The sequence below is a fragment of the Eucyclogobius newberryi genome, unplaced genomic scaffold (genome assembly GCF_026437365.1).
Source record: "Eucyclogobius newberryi isolate DKJ021-1_F unplaced genomic scaffold, fEucNew1.0.hap1 SCAF_2, whole genome shotgun sequence".
Lineage (NCBI taxonomy): Eukaryota > Metazoa > Chordata > Actinopteri > Gobiiformes > Gobiidae > Eucyclogobius > Eucyclogobius newberryi.
The window spans coordinates 7,220,456-7,233,282 of record NW_027315834.1 but is presented as its reverse complement, the minus strand read 5'-3'; the positions used below and the strand labels follow the sequence as shown (position 1 = coordinate 7,233,282).

At 38.9% G+C, this 12,827-nt stretch overlaps 1 protein-coding gene and 8 non-coding genes across 11 annotated transcripts in view; all 9 read right to left on the bottom strand.

Annotated features, from left to right (window-relative positions):
* LOC140367233 (ninjurin-2-like) overlaps positions 1-12,827 on the bottom strand; it is a 208,302-nt gene that overhangs the window by 94,768 nt on the left and 100,707 nt on the right. The gene's annotated exons all lie outside the window — the stretch shown is intronic.
* On the bottom strand, positions 277-349 carry trnak-cuu (transfer RNA lysine (anticodon CUU)). Its single transcript has one exon. It is a non-coding gene; the product is annotated as a tRNA-Lys (tRNA).
* Positions 1,478-1,550, bottom strand: trnak-cuu (transfer RNA lysine (anticodon CUU)). The gene has a single exon. It is a non-coding gene; the product is annotated as a tRNA-Lys (tRNA).
* trnak-cuu (transfer RNA lysine (anticodon CUU)) lies at positions 2,664-2,736 on the bottom strand. Its single transcript has one exon. It is a non-coding gene; the product is annotated as a tRNA-Lys (tRNA).
* Positions 3,858-3,930, bottom strand: trnak-cuu (transfer RNA lysine (anticodon CUU)). The gene has a single exon. It is a non-coding gene; the product is annotated as a tRNA-Lys (tRNA).
* Positions 6,179-6,251, bottom strand: trnak-cuu (transfer RNA lysine (anticodon CUU)). Its single transcript has one exon. It is a non-coding gene; the product is annotated as a tRNA-Lys (tRNA).
* trnak-cuu (transfer RNA lysine (anticodon CUU)) lies at positions 8,567-8,639 on the bottom strand. The gene has a single exon. It is a non-coding gene; the product is annotated as a tRNA-Lys (tRNA).
* On the bottom strand, positions 9,788-9,860 carry trnak-cuu (transfer RNA lysine (anticodon CUU)). The gene has a single exon. It is a non-coding gene; the product is annotated as a tRNA-Lys (tRNA).
* On the bottom strand, positions 12,163-12,235 carry trnak-cuu (transfer RNA lysine (anticodon CUU)). Its single transcript has one exon. It is a non-coding gene; the product is annotated as a tRNA-Lys (tRNA).

Here is a 12,827-nt window from a genome sequence, read left to right as displayed (position 1 = left end):
AAAAATTAGTACAAAGTAAATCCTTTGGCAACCTTACACGAGCTGAAGTCTTTCCATTTATGTAAAATAAATATCAAGAGATGACTTTAACAGGTAATGATAAATTAGTGAAATAGTTGATGACTTTAACAGGTAATGATAAATCTGTGAAATAGTTGAAATGTTATGGTCACAGAGGGTTTAATTGTTCTTCTATGGGTTCCTGCAGAAGTAAACTTATGATAAAGATTTCACGGGTTTTAATGGCAATCAATCCATAAATCTTATTGTCAACTACGCCCAACGTGGGGCTCGAACCCACGACCCTGAGATTAAGAGTCTCATGCTCTACCGACTGAGCTAGCCGGGCTGATGTATTAAGAAAACCAAAAACATTACAGTTTTTAGTCTGTTAAGTTCATTTCTCAGTTAGATTTCTCAGTGAGTAGTCACAATTACTGAATAAGACATATGATACGGGGACAATATGCCTATATTTCATTCTGAACGTACTCAATACTTTGACAGTACAGCATCTACTTAGTAGATTAGCCATCACATCACAATTCATCATTGGGATTAATACTTCATTTGAAATCTTAAGACAATACGACAAGTTTTCAGTCCATTGTCACACATATGTGCTTGTTATTTAGTGTGTAAGAATGGCTTCCTTTCCAAAGGCAATTCCCTACTAAATTGTTTTGTCAGGAGTGGGATTTGAACCCACGGCTCCATTCAGAGACCAGAATTCCCTGTGGCAAGGAAGGAGATTCCCATGAGTCTGGAGTGGGATGAATGGCCGTATCTATACTTTGGTAAAAAACACATCAAACTACTGTTTTTTTTTAAAGGAGTTTGATGTGGTTGTTGTCACATCAATCTACTGCGTCCTTTAAAGGTCCTCATCAAGCCTCTTTTTAAAGTCTATTGCAATTGAGATGTCAGAGTCGACAACAGTAACAGCAGTAGTGCATCCAAGAAAGCTGTGTAGTGAATGGATGTTGAACCTTCAGTGAGGCAGGAGCCAACAAGGCTATTCACATCCTTGCAATGTGTTCAAAGATAGGACAAACTGAATGTCAGGAGTGGGATTAGAACCCATTCCTCCACTTGTAGACAAAATTTGCTTGCGCTTAAGTAGGAGTTTACCTTGACCCTGGCACCTTGGACATTTCAGCGATGCTGACATTGAGCGCCCTTATCTCGAAGATAACGTTCCAAAAATTAGTACAAAGTAAATCCTTTGGCAACCTTACACGAGCTGAAGTCTTTCCATTTATGTAAAATAAATATCAAGAGATGACTTTAACAGGTAATGATAAATTAGTGAAATAGTTGATGACTTTAACAGGTAATGATAAATCTGTGAAATAGTTGAAATGTTATGGTCACAGAGGGTTTAATTGTTCTTCTATGGGTTCCTGCAGAAGTAAACTTATGATAAAGATTTCACGGGTTTTAATGGCAATCAATCCATAAATCTTATTGTCAACTGCGCCCAACGTGGGGCTCGAACCCACGACCCTGAGATTAAGAGTCTCATGCTCTACCGACTGAGCTAGCCGGGCTGCTGTCTTAAGAAAACATTACAGTTTTTAGTCTGTTCAGTTCATTTCTCAGTTTAATTTCTCAGTGAGTAGTCACAATTACTGTATAAGACATATGATACGGGGACAATATGCCTATATTTCATTCTGAACGTACTCAATACTTTGACAGTACAGCATCTACTTAGTAGATTGGCCATCACATCACAATTCATCATTGGGATTAATACTTCATTTGAAATCTTAAGACAATACGACAAGTTTTCAGTCCATTGTCACACATATGTGCTTGTTATTTAGTGTGTAAGAATGGCTTCCTTTCCAAAGGCAATTCCCTACTAAATTGTTTTGTCAGGAGTGGGATTTGAACCCACGGCTCCATTCAGAGACCAGAATTCCCTGTGGCAAGGAAGGAGATTCCCATGAGTCTGGAGTGGGATGAATGGCCGTATCTATACTTTGGTAAAAAACACATCAAACTACTGTTTTTTTTTTTAAAGGAGTTTGATGTGGTTGTTGTCACATCAATCTACTGCGTCCTTTAAAGGTCCTCATCAAGCCTCTTTTTAAAGTCTATTGCAATTGAGATGTCAGAGTCGACAACAGTAACAGCAGTAGTGCATCCAAGAAAGCTGTGTAGTGAATGGATGTTGAACCTTCAGTGAGGCAGGAGCCAACAAGGCTATTCACATCCTTGCAATGTGTTCAAAGATGAATGTCAGGAGTGGGATTAGAACCCATTCCTCCACTTGTAGACAAAATTTGCTTGCGCTTAAGTAGGAGTTTACCTTGACCCTGGCACCTTGGACATTTCAGCGATGCTGACATTGAGCGCCCTTATCTCGAAGATAACGTTCCAAAAATTAGTACAAAGTAAATCCTTTGGCAACCTTACACGAGCTGAAGTCTTTCCATTTATGTAAAATAAATATCAAGAGATGACTTTAACAGGTAATGATAAATTAGTGAAATAGTTGATGACTTTAACAGGTAATGATAAATCTGTGAAATAGTTGAAATGTTATGGTCACAGAGGGTTTAATTGTTCTTCTATGGGTTCCTGCAGAAGTAAACTTATGATAAAGATTTCACGGGTTTTAATGGCAATCAATCCATAAATCTTATTGTCAACTGCGCCCAACGTGGGGCTCGAACCCACGACCCTGAGATTAAGAGTCTCATGCTCTACCGACTGAGCTAGCCGGGCTGCTGTCTTAAGAAAACATTACAGTTTTTAGTCTGTTCAGTTCATTTCTCAGTTTAATTTCTCAGTGAGTAGTCACAATTACTGTATAAGACATATGATACGGGGACAATATGCCTATATTTCATTCTGAACGTACTCAATACTTTGACAGTACAGCATCTACTTAGTAGATTGGCCATCACATCACAATTCATCATTGGGAGTAATACTTCATTTGAAATCTTAAGACAATACGACAAGTTTTCAGTCCATTGTCACACATATGTGCTTGTTATTTAGTGTGTAAGAATGGCTTCCTTTCCAAAGGCAATTCCCTACTAAATTGTTTTGTCAGGAGTGGGATTTGAACCCACGGCTCCATTCAGAGACCAGAATTCCCTGTGGCAAGGAAGGAGATTCCCATGAGTCTGGAGTGGGATGAATGGCCGTATCTATACTTTGGTAAAAAACACATCAAACTACTGTTTTTTTTTAAAGGAGTTTGATGTGGTTGTTGTCACATCAATCTACTGCGTCCTTTAAAGGTCCTCATCAAGCCTCTTTTTAAAGTCTATTGCAATTGAGATGTCAGAGTCGACAACAGTAACAGCAGTAGTGCATCCAAGAAAGCTGTGTAGTGAATGGATGTTGAACCTTCAGTGAGGCAGGAGCCAACAAGGCTATTCACATCCTTGCAATGTGTTCAAAGATAGGACAAACTGAATGTCAGGAGTAGGATTAGAACCCATTCCTCCACTTGTAGACAAAATTTGCTTGCGCTTAAGTAGGAGTTTACCTTGACCCTGGCACCTTGGACATTTCAGCGATGCTGACATTGAGCGCCTTTATCTCGAAGATAACGTTCCAAAAATTAGTACAAAGTAAATCCTTTGGCAACCTTACACGAGCTGAAGTCTTTCCATTTATGTAAAATAAATATCAAGAGATGACTTTAACAGGTAATGATAAATTAGTGAAATAGTTGATGACTTTAACAGGTAATGATAAATCTGTGAAATAGTTGAAATGTTATGGTCACAGAGGGTTTAATTGTTCTTCTATGGGTTCCTGCAGAAGTAAACTTATGATAAAGATTTCACGGGTTTTAATGGCAATCAATCCATAAATCTTATTGTCAACTACGCCCAATGTGGGGCTCGAACCCACGACCCTGAGATTAAGAGTCTCATGCTCTACCGACTGAGCTAGCCGGGCTGCTGTCTTAAGAAAACATTACAGTTTTTAGTCTGTTAAGTTCATTTCTCAGTTTAATTTCTCAGTGAGTAGTCACAATTACTGTATAAGACATATGATACGGGGACAATATGCCTATATTTCATTCTGAACGTACTCAATACTTCGACAGTACAGCATCTACTTAGTAGATTGGCCATCACATCACAATTCATCATTGGGAGTAATACTTCATTTGAAATCTTAAGACAATACGACAAGTTTTCAGTCCATTGTCACACATATGTGCTTGTTATTTAGTGTGTAAGAATGGCTTCCTTTCCAAAGGCAATTCCCTACTAAATTGTTTTGTCAGGAAAGGGGTTTGAACCCACGGCTCCATTCAGAGACCAGAATTCCCTGTGGCAAGGAAGGAGATTCCCAAGAGTCTGGAGTGGGATGAATGGCCGTATCTATACTTTGGTAAAAAACACATCAAACTACTGTTTTTTTTTTTAAAGGAGTTTGATGTGGTTGTTGTCACATCAATCTACTGCGTCCTTTAAAGGTCCTCATCAAGCCTCTTTTTAAAGTCTATTGCAATTGAGATGTCAGAGTCGACAACAGTAACAGCAGTAGTGCATCCAAGAAAGCTGTGTAGTGAATGGATGTTGAACCTTCAGTGAGGCAGGAGCCAACAAGGCTATTCACATCCTTGCAATGTGTTCAAAGATGAATGTCAGGAGTGGGATTAGAACCCATTCCTCCACTTGTAGACAAAATTTGCTTGCGCTTAAGTAGGAGTTTACCTTGACCCTGGCACCTTGGACATTTCAGCGATGCTGACATTGAGCGCCCTTATCTCGAAGATAACGTTCCAAAAATTAGTACAAAGTAAATCCTTTGGCAACCTTACACGAGCTGAAGTCTTTCCATTTATGTAAAATAAATATCAAGAGATGACTTTAACAGGTAATGATAAATTAGTGAAATAGTTGATGACTTTAACAGGTAATGATAAATCTGTGAAATAGTTGAAATGTTATGGTCACAGAGGGTTTAATTGTTCTTCTATGGGTTCCTGCAGAAGTAAACTTATAATGAAGATTTCACGGGTTTTAATGGCAATCAATCCATAAATCTTATTGTCAACTACACCCAACGTGGGGCTCGAACCCACGACCCTGATGCTCTACCGACTGAGCTAGCCGGGCTGCTGTATTAAGAAAACCAAAAACATTACAGTTTTTAGTCTGTTAAGTTCATTTCTCAGTTTAATTTCTCAGTGAGTAGTCACAATTACTGTATAAGACATATGATACAGGGACAATATGCCTATATTTCATTCTGAACGTACTCAATACTTTGACAGTACAGCATCTACTTAGTAGATTGGCCATCACATCACAATTCATCATTGGGAGTAATACTTCATTTGAAATCTTAAGACAATACGACAAGTTTTCAGTCCATTGTCACACATATGTGCTTGTTATTTAGTGTGTAAGAATGGCTTCCTTTCCAAAGGCAATTCCCTACTAAATTGTTTTGTCAGGAGTGGGATTTGAACCCACGGCTCCATTCAGAGACCAGAATTCCCTGTGGCAAGGAAGGAGATTCCCATGAGTCTGGAGTGGGATGAATGGCCGTATCTATACTTTGGTAAAAAACACATCAAACTACTGTTTTTTTTTAAAGGAGTTTGATGTGGTTGTTGTCACATCAATCTACTGCGTCCTTTAAAGGTCCTCATCAAGCCTCTTTTTAAAGTCTATTGCAATTGAGATGTCAGAGTCGACAACAGTAACAGCAGTAGTGCATCCAAGAAAGCTGTGTAGTGAATGGATGTTGAACCTTCAGTGAGGCAGGAGCCAACAAGGCTATTCACATCCTTGCAATGTGTTCAAAGATAGGACAAACTGAATGTCAGGAGTGGGATTAGAACCCATTCCTCCACTTGTAGACAAAATTTGCTTGCGCTTAAGTAGGAGTTTACCTTGACCCTGGCACCTTGGACATTTCAGCGATGCTGACATTGAGCGCCCTTATCTCGAAGATAACGTTCCAAAAATTAGTACAAAGTAAATCCTTTGGCAACCTTACACGAGCTGAAGTCTTTCCATTTATGTAAAATAAATATCAAGAGGTAATGATAAATCTGTGAAATAGTTGAAATGTTATGGTCACAGAGGGTTTAATTGTTCTTCTATGGGTTCCTGCAGAAGTAAACTTATGATAAAGATTTCACGGGTTTTAATGGCAATCAATCCATAAATCTTATTGTCAACTACGCCCAACGTGGGGCTCGAACCCACGACCCTGAGATTAAGAGTCTCATGCTCTACCGACTGAGCTAGCCGGGCTGCTGTATTAAGAATACCAAAAACATTACAGTTTTTAGTCTGTTAAGTTCATTTCTCAGTTTAATTTCTCAGTGAGTAGTCACAATTACTGTATAAGACATATGATACGGGGACAATATGCCTATATTTCATTCTGAACGTACTCAATACTTTGACAGTACAGCATCTACTTAGTAGATTGGCCATCACATCACAATTCATCATTGGGAGTAATACTTCATTTGAAATCTTAAGACAATACGACAAGTTTTCAGTCCATTGTCACACATATGTGCTTGTTATTTAGTGTGTAAGAATGGCTTCCTTTCCAAAGGCAATTCCCTACTAAATTGTTTTGTCAGGAGTGGGATTTGAACCCACGGCTCCATTCAGAGACCAGAATTCCCTGTGGCAAGGAAGGAGATTCCCATGAGTCTGGAGTGGGATGAATGGCCGTATCTATACTTTGGTAAAAAACACATCAAACTACTGTTTTTTTTTAAAGGAGTTTGATGTGGTTGTTGTCACATCAATCTACTGCGTCCTTTAAAGGTCCTCATCAAGCCTCTTTTTAAAGTCTATTGCAATTGAGATGTCAGAGTCGACAACAGTAACAGCAGTAGTGCATCCAAGAAAGCTGTGTAGTGAATGGATGTTGAACCTTCAGTGAGGCAGGAGCCAACAAGGCTATTCACATCCTTGCAATGTGTTCAAAGATAGGACAAACTGAATGTCAGGAGTAGGATTAGAACCCATTCCTCCACTTGTAGACAAAATTTGCTTGCGCTTAAGTAGGAGTTTACCTTGACCCTGGCACCTTGGACATTTCAGCGATGCTGACATTGAGCGCCTTTATCTCGAAGATAACGTTCCAAAAATTAGTACAAAGTAAATCCTTTGGCAACCTTACACGAGCTGAAGTCTTTCCATTTATGTAAAATAAATATCAAGAGATGACTTTAACAGGTAATGATAAATTAGTGAAATAGTTGATGACTTTAACAGGTAATGATAAATCTGTGAAATAGTTGAAATGTTATGGTCACAGAGGGTTTAATTGTTCTTCTATGGGTTCCTGCAGAAGTAAACTTATGATAAAGATTTCACGGGTTTTAATGGCAATCAATCCATAAATCTTATTGTCAACTACACCCAACGTGGGGCTCGAACCCACGACCCTGATGCTCTACCGACTGAGCTAGCCGGGCTGCTGTATTAAGAAAACCAAAAACATTACAGTTTTTAGTCTGTTAAGTTCATTTCTCAGTTTAATTTCTCAGTGAGTAGTCACAATTACTGTATAAGACATATGATACAGGGACAATATGCCTATATTTCATTCTGAACGTACTCAATACTTTGACAGTACAGCATCTACTTAGTAGATTGGCCATCACATCACAATTCATCATTGGGAGTAATACTTCATTTGAAATCTTAAGACAATACGACAAGTTTTCAGTCCATTGTCACACATATGTGCTTGTTATTTAGTGTGTAAGAATGGCTTCCTTTCCAAAGGCAATTCCCTACTAAATTGTTTTGTCAGGAGTGGGATTTGAACCCACGGCTCCATTCAGAGACCAGAATTCCCTGTGGCAAGGAAGGAGATTCCCATGAGTCTGGAGTGGGATGAATGGCCGTATCTATACTTTGGTAAAAAACACATCAAACTACTGTTTTTTTTTAAAGGAGTTTGATGTGGTTGTTGTCACATCAATCTACTGCGTCCTTTAAAGGTCCTCATCAAGCCTCTTTTTAAAGTCTATTGCAATTGAGATGTCAGAGTCGACAACAGTAACAGCAGTAGTGCATCCAAGAAAGCTGTGTAGTGAATGGATGTTGAACCTTCAGTGAGGCAGGAGCCAACAAGGCTATTCACATCCTTGCAATGTGTTCAAAGATAGGACAAACTGAATGTCAGGAGTGGGATTAGAACCCATTCCTCCACTTGTAGACAAAATTTGCTTGCGCTTAAGTAGGAGTTTACCTTGACCCTGGCACCTTGGACATTTCAGCGATGCTGACATTGAGCGCCCTTATCTCGAAGATAACGTTCCAAAAATTAGTACAAAGTAAATCCTTTGGCAACCTTACACGAGCTGAAGTCTTTCCATTTATGTAAAATAAATATCAAGAGATGACTTTAACAGGTAATGATAAATTAGTGAAATAGTTGATGACTTTAACAGGTAATGATAAATCTGTGAAATAGTTGAAATGTTATGGTCACAGAGGGTTTAATTGTTCTTCTATGGGTTCCTGCAGAAGTAAACTTATGATAAAGATTTCACGGGTTTTAATAGCAATCAATCCATAAATCTTATTGTCAACTGCGCCCAACGTGGGGCTCGAACCCACGACCCTGAGATTAAGAGTCTCATGCTCTACCGACTGAGCTAGCCGGGCTGCTGTCTTAAGAAAACATTACAGTTTTTAGTCTGTTCAGTTCATTTCTCAGTTTAATTTCTCAGTGAGTAGTCACAATTACTGTATAAGACATATGATACGGGGACAATATGCCTATATTTCATTCTGAACGTACTCAATACTTTGACAGTACAGCATCTACTTAGTAGATTGGCCATCACATCACAATTCATCATTGGGATTAATACTTCATTTGAAATCTTAAGACAATACGACAAGTTTTCAGTCCATTGTCACACATATGTGCTTGTTATTTAGTGTGTAAGAATGGCTTCCTTTCCAAAGGCAATTCCCTACTAAATTGTTTTGTCAGGAGTGGGATTTGAACCCACGGCTCCATTCAGAGACCAGAATTCCCTGTGGCAAGGAAGGAGATTCCCATGAGTCTGGAGTGGGATGAATGGCCGTATCTATACTTTGGTAAAAAACACATCAAACTACTGTTTTTTTTTTTAAAGGAGTTTGATGTGGTTGTTGTCACATCAATCTACTGCGTCCTTTAAAGGTCCTCATCAAGCCTCTTTTTAAAGTCTATTGCAATTGAGATGTCAGAGTCGACAACAGTAACAGCAGTAGTGCATCCAAGAAAGCTGTGTAGTGAATGGATGTTGAACCTTCAGTGAGGCAGGAGCCAACAAGGCTATTCACATCCTTGCAATGTGTTCAAAGATGAATGTCAGGAGTGGGATTAGAACCCATTCCTCCACTTGTAGACAAAATTTGCTTGCGCTTAAGTAGGAGTTTACCTTGACCCTGGCACCTTGGACATTTCAGCGATGCTGACATTGAGCGCCCTTATCTCGAAGATAACGTTCCAAAAATTAGTACAAAGTAAATCCTTTGGCAACCTTACACGAGCTGAAGTCTTTCCATTTATGTAAAATAAATATCAAGAGATGACTTTAACAGGTAATGATAAATTAGTGAAATAGTTGATGACTTTAACAGGTAATGATAAATCTGTGAAATAGTTGAAATGTTATGGTCACAGAGGGTTTAATTGTTCTTCTATGGGTTCCTGCAGAAGTAAACTTATGATAATAAGTTTACTTCCTGCAGAAGTAAACTTATGATAAAGATTTCACGAGTTTTAATGGCAATCAATCCATAAATCTTATTGTCAACTGCGCCCAACGTGGGGCTCGAACCCACGACCCTGAGATTAAGAGTCTCATGCTCTACCGACTGAGCTAGCCGGGCTGCTGTCTTAAGAAAACATTACAGTTTTTAGTCTGTTCAGTTCATTTCTCAGTTTAATTTCTCAGTGAGTAGTCACAATTACTGTATAAGACATATGATACGGGGACAATATGCCTATATTTCATTCTGAACGTACTCAATACTTTGACAGTACAGCATCTACTTAGTAGATTGGCCATCACATCACAATTCATCATTGGGAGTAATACTTCATTTGAAATCTTAAGACAATACGACAAGTTTTCAGTCCATTGTCACACATATGTGCTTGTTATTTAGTGTGTAAGAATGGCTTCCTTTCCAAAGGCAATTCCCTACTAAATTGTTTTGTCAGGAGTGGGATTTGAACCCACGGCTCCATTCAGAGACCAGAATTCCCTGTGGCAAGGAAGGAGATTCCCATGAGTCTGGAGTGGGATGAATGGCCGTATCTATACTTTGGTAAAAAACACATCAAACTACTGTTTTTTTTTTTAAAGGAGTTTGATGTGGTTGTTGTCACATCAATCTACTGCGTCCTTTAAAGGTCCTCATCAAGCCTCTTTTTAAAGTCTATTGCAATTGAGATGTCAGAGTCGACAACAGTAACAGCAGTAGTGCATCCAAGAAAGCTGTGTAGTGAATGGATGTTGAACCTTCAGTGAGGCAGGAGCCAACAAGGCTATTCACATCCTTGCAATGTGTTCAAAGATGAATGTCAGGAGTGGGATTAGAACCCATTCCTCCACTTGTAGACAAAATTTGCTTGCGCTTAAGTAGGAGTTTACCTTGACCCTGGCACCTTGGACATTTCAGCGATGCTGACATTGAGCGCCCTTATCTCGAAGATAACGTTCCAAAAATTAGTACAAAGTAAATCCTTTGGCAACCTTACACGAGCTGAAGTCTTTCCATTTATGTAAAATAAATATCAAGAGATGACTTTAACAGGTAATGATAAATTAGTGAAATAGTTGATGACTTTAACAGGTAATGATAAATCTGTGAAATAGTTGAAATGTTATGGTCACAGAGGGTTTAATTGTTCTTCTATGGGTTCCTGCAGAAGTAAACTTATGATAAAGATTTCACGGGTTTTAATGGCAATCAATCCATAAATCTTATTGTCAACTACGCCCAACGTGGGGCTCGAACCCACGACCCTGATGCTCTACCAACTGAGCTAGCCGGGCTGCTGTATTAAGAAAACCAAAAACATTACAGTTTTTAGTCTGTTAAGTTCATTTCTCAGTTTAATTTCTCAGTGAGTAGTCACAATTACTGTATAAGACATATGATACGGGGACAATATGCCTATATTTCATTCTGAACGTACTCAATACTTTGACAGTACAGCATCTACTTAGTAGATTGGCCATCACATCACAATTCATCATTGGGAGTAATACTTCATTTGAAATCTTAAGACAATACGACAAGTTTTCAGTCCATTGTCACACATATGTGCTTGCTATTTAGTGTGTAAGAATGGCTTCCTTTCCAAAGGCAATTCCCTACTAAATTGTTTTGTCAGGAGTGGGATTTGAACCCACGGCTCCATTCAGAGACCAGAATTCCCTGTGGCAAGGAAAGAGATTCCCATGAGTCTGGAGTGGGATGAATGGCCGTATCTATACTTTGGTAAAAAACACATCAAACTACTGTTTTTTTTTTTAAAGGAGTTTGATGTGGTTGTTGTCACATCAATCTACTGCGTCCTTTAAAGGTCCTCATCAAGCCTCTTTTTAAAGTCTATTGCAATTGAGATGTCAGAGTCGACAACAGTAACAGCAGTAGTGCATCCAAGAAAGCTGTGTAGTGAATGGATGTTGAACCTTCAGTGAGGCAGGAGCCAACAAGGCTATTCACATCCTTGCAATGTGTTCAAAGATAGGACAAACTGAATGTCAGGAGTGGGATTAGAACCCATTCCTCCACTTGTAGACAAAATTTGCTTGCGCTTAAGTAGGAGTTTACCTTGACCCTGGCACCTTGGACATTTCAGCGATGCTGACATTGAGCGCCCTTATCTCGAAGATAACGTTCCAAAAATTAGTACAAAGTAAATCCTTTGGCAACCTTACACGAGCTGAAGTCTTTCCATTTATGTAAAATAAATATCAAGAGATGACTTTAACAGGTAATGATAAATTAGTGAAATAGTTGATGACTTTAACAGGTAATGATAAATCTGTGAAATAGTTGAAATGTTATGGTCACAGAGGGTTTAATTGTTCTTCTATGGGTTCCTGCAGAAGTAAACTTATGATAAAGATTTCATGGGTTTTAATGGCAATCAATCCATAAATCTTATTGTCAACTGCGCCCAACGTGGGGCTCGAACCCACGACCCTGAGATTAAGAGTCTCATGCTCTACCGACTGAGCTAGCCGGGCTGCTGTCTTAAGAAAACATTACAGTTTTTAGTCTGTTCAGTTCATTTCTCAGTTTAATTTCTCAGTGAGTAGTCACAATTACTGTATAAGACATATGATACGGGGACAATATGCCTATATTTCATTCTGAACGTACTCAATACTTTGACAGTACAGCATCTACTTAGTAGATTGGCCATCACATCACAATTCATCATTGGGAGTAATACTTCATTTGAAATCTTAAGACAATACGACAAGTTTTCAGTCCATTGTCACACATATGTGCTTGTTATTTAGTGTGTAAGAATGGCTTCCTTTCCAAAGGCAATTCCCTACTAAATTGTTTTGTCAGGAGTGGGATTTGAACCCACGGCTCCATTCAGAGACCAGAATTCCCTGTGGCAAGGAAGGAGATTCCCATGAGTCTGGAGTGGGATGAATGGCCGTATCTATACTTTGGTAAAAAACACATCAAACTACTGTTTTTTTTTTAAAGGAGTTTGATGTGGTTGTTGTCACATCAATCTACTGCGTCCTTTAAAGGTCCTCATCAAGCCTCTTTTTAAAGTCTATTGCAATTGAGATGTCAGAGTCGACAACAGTAACAGCA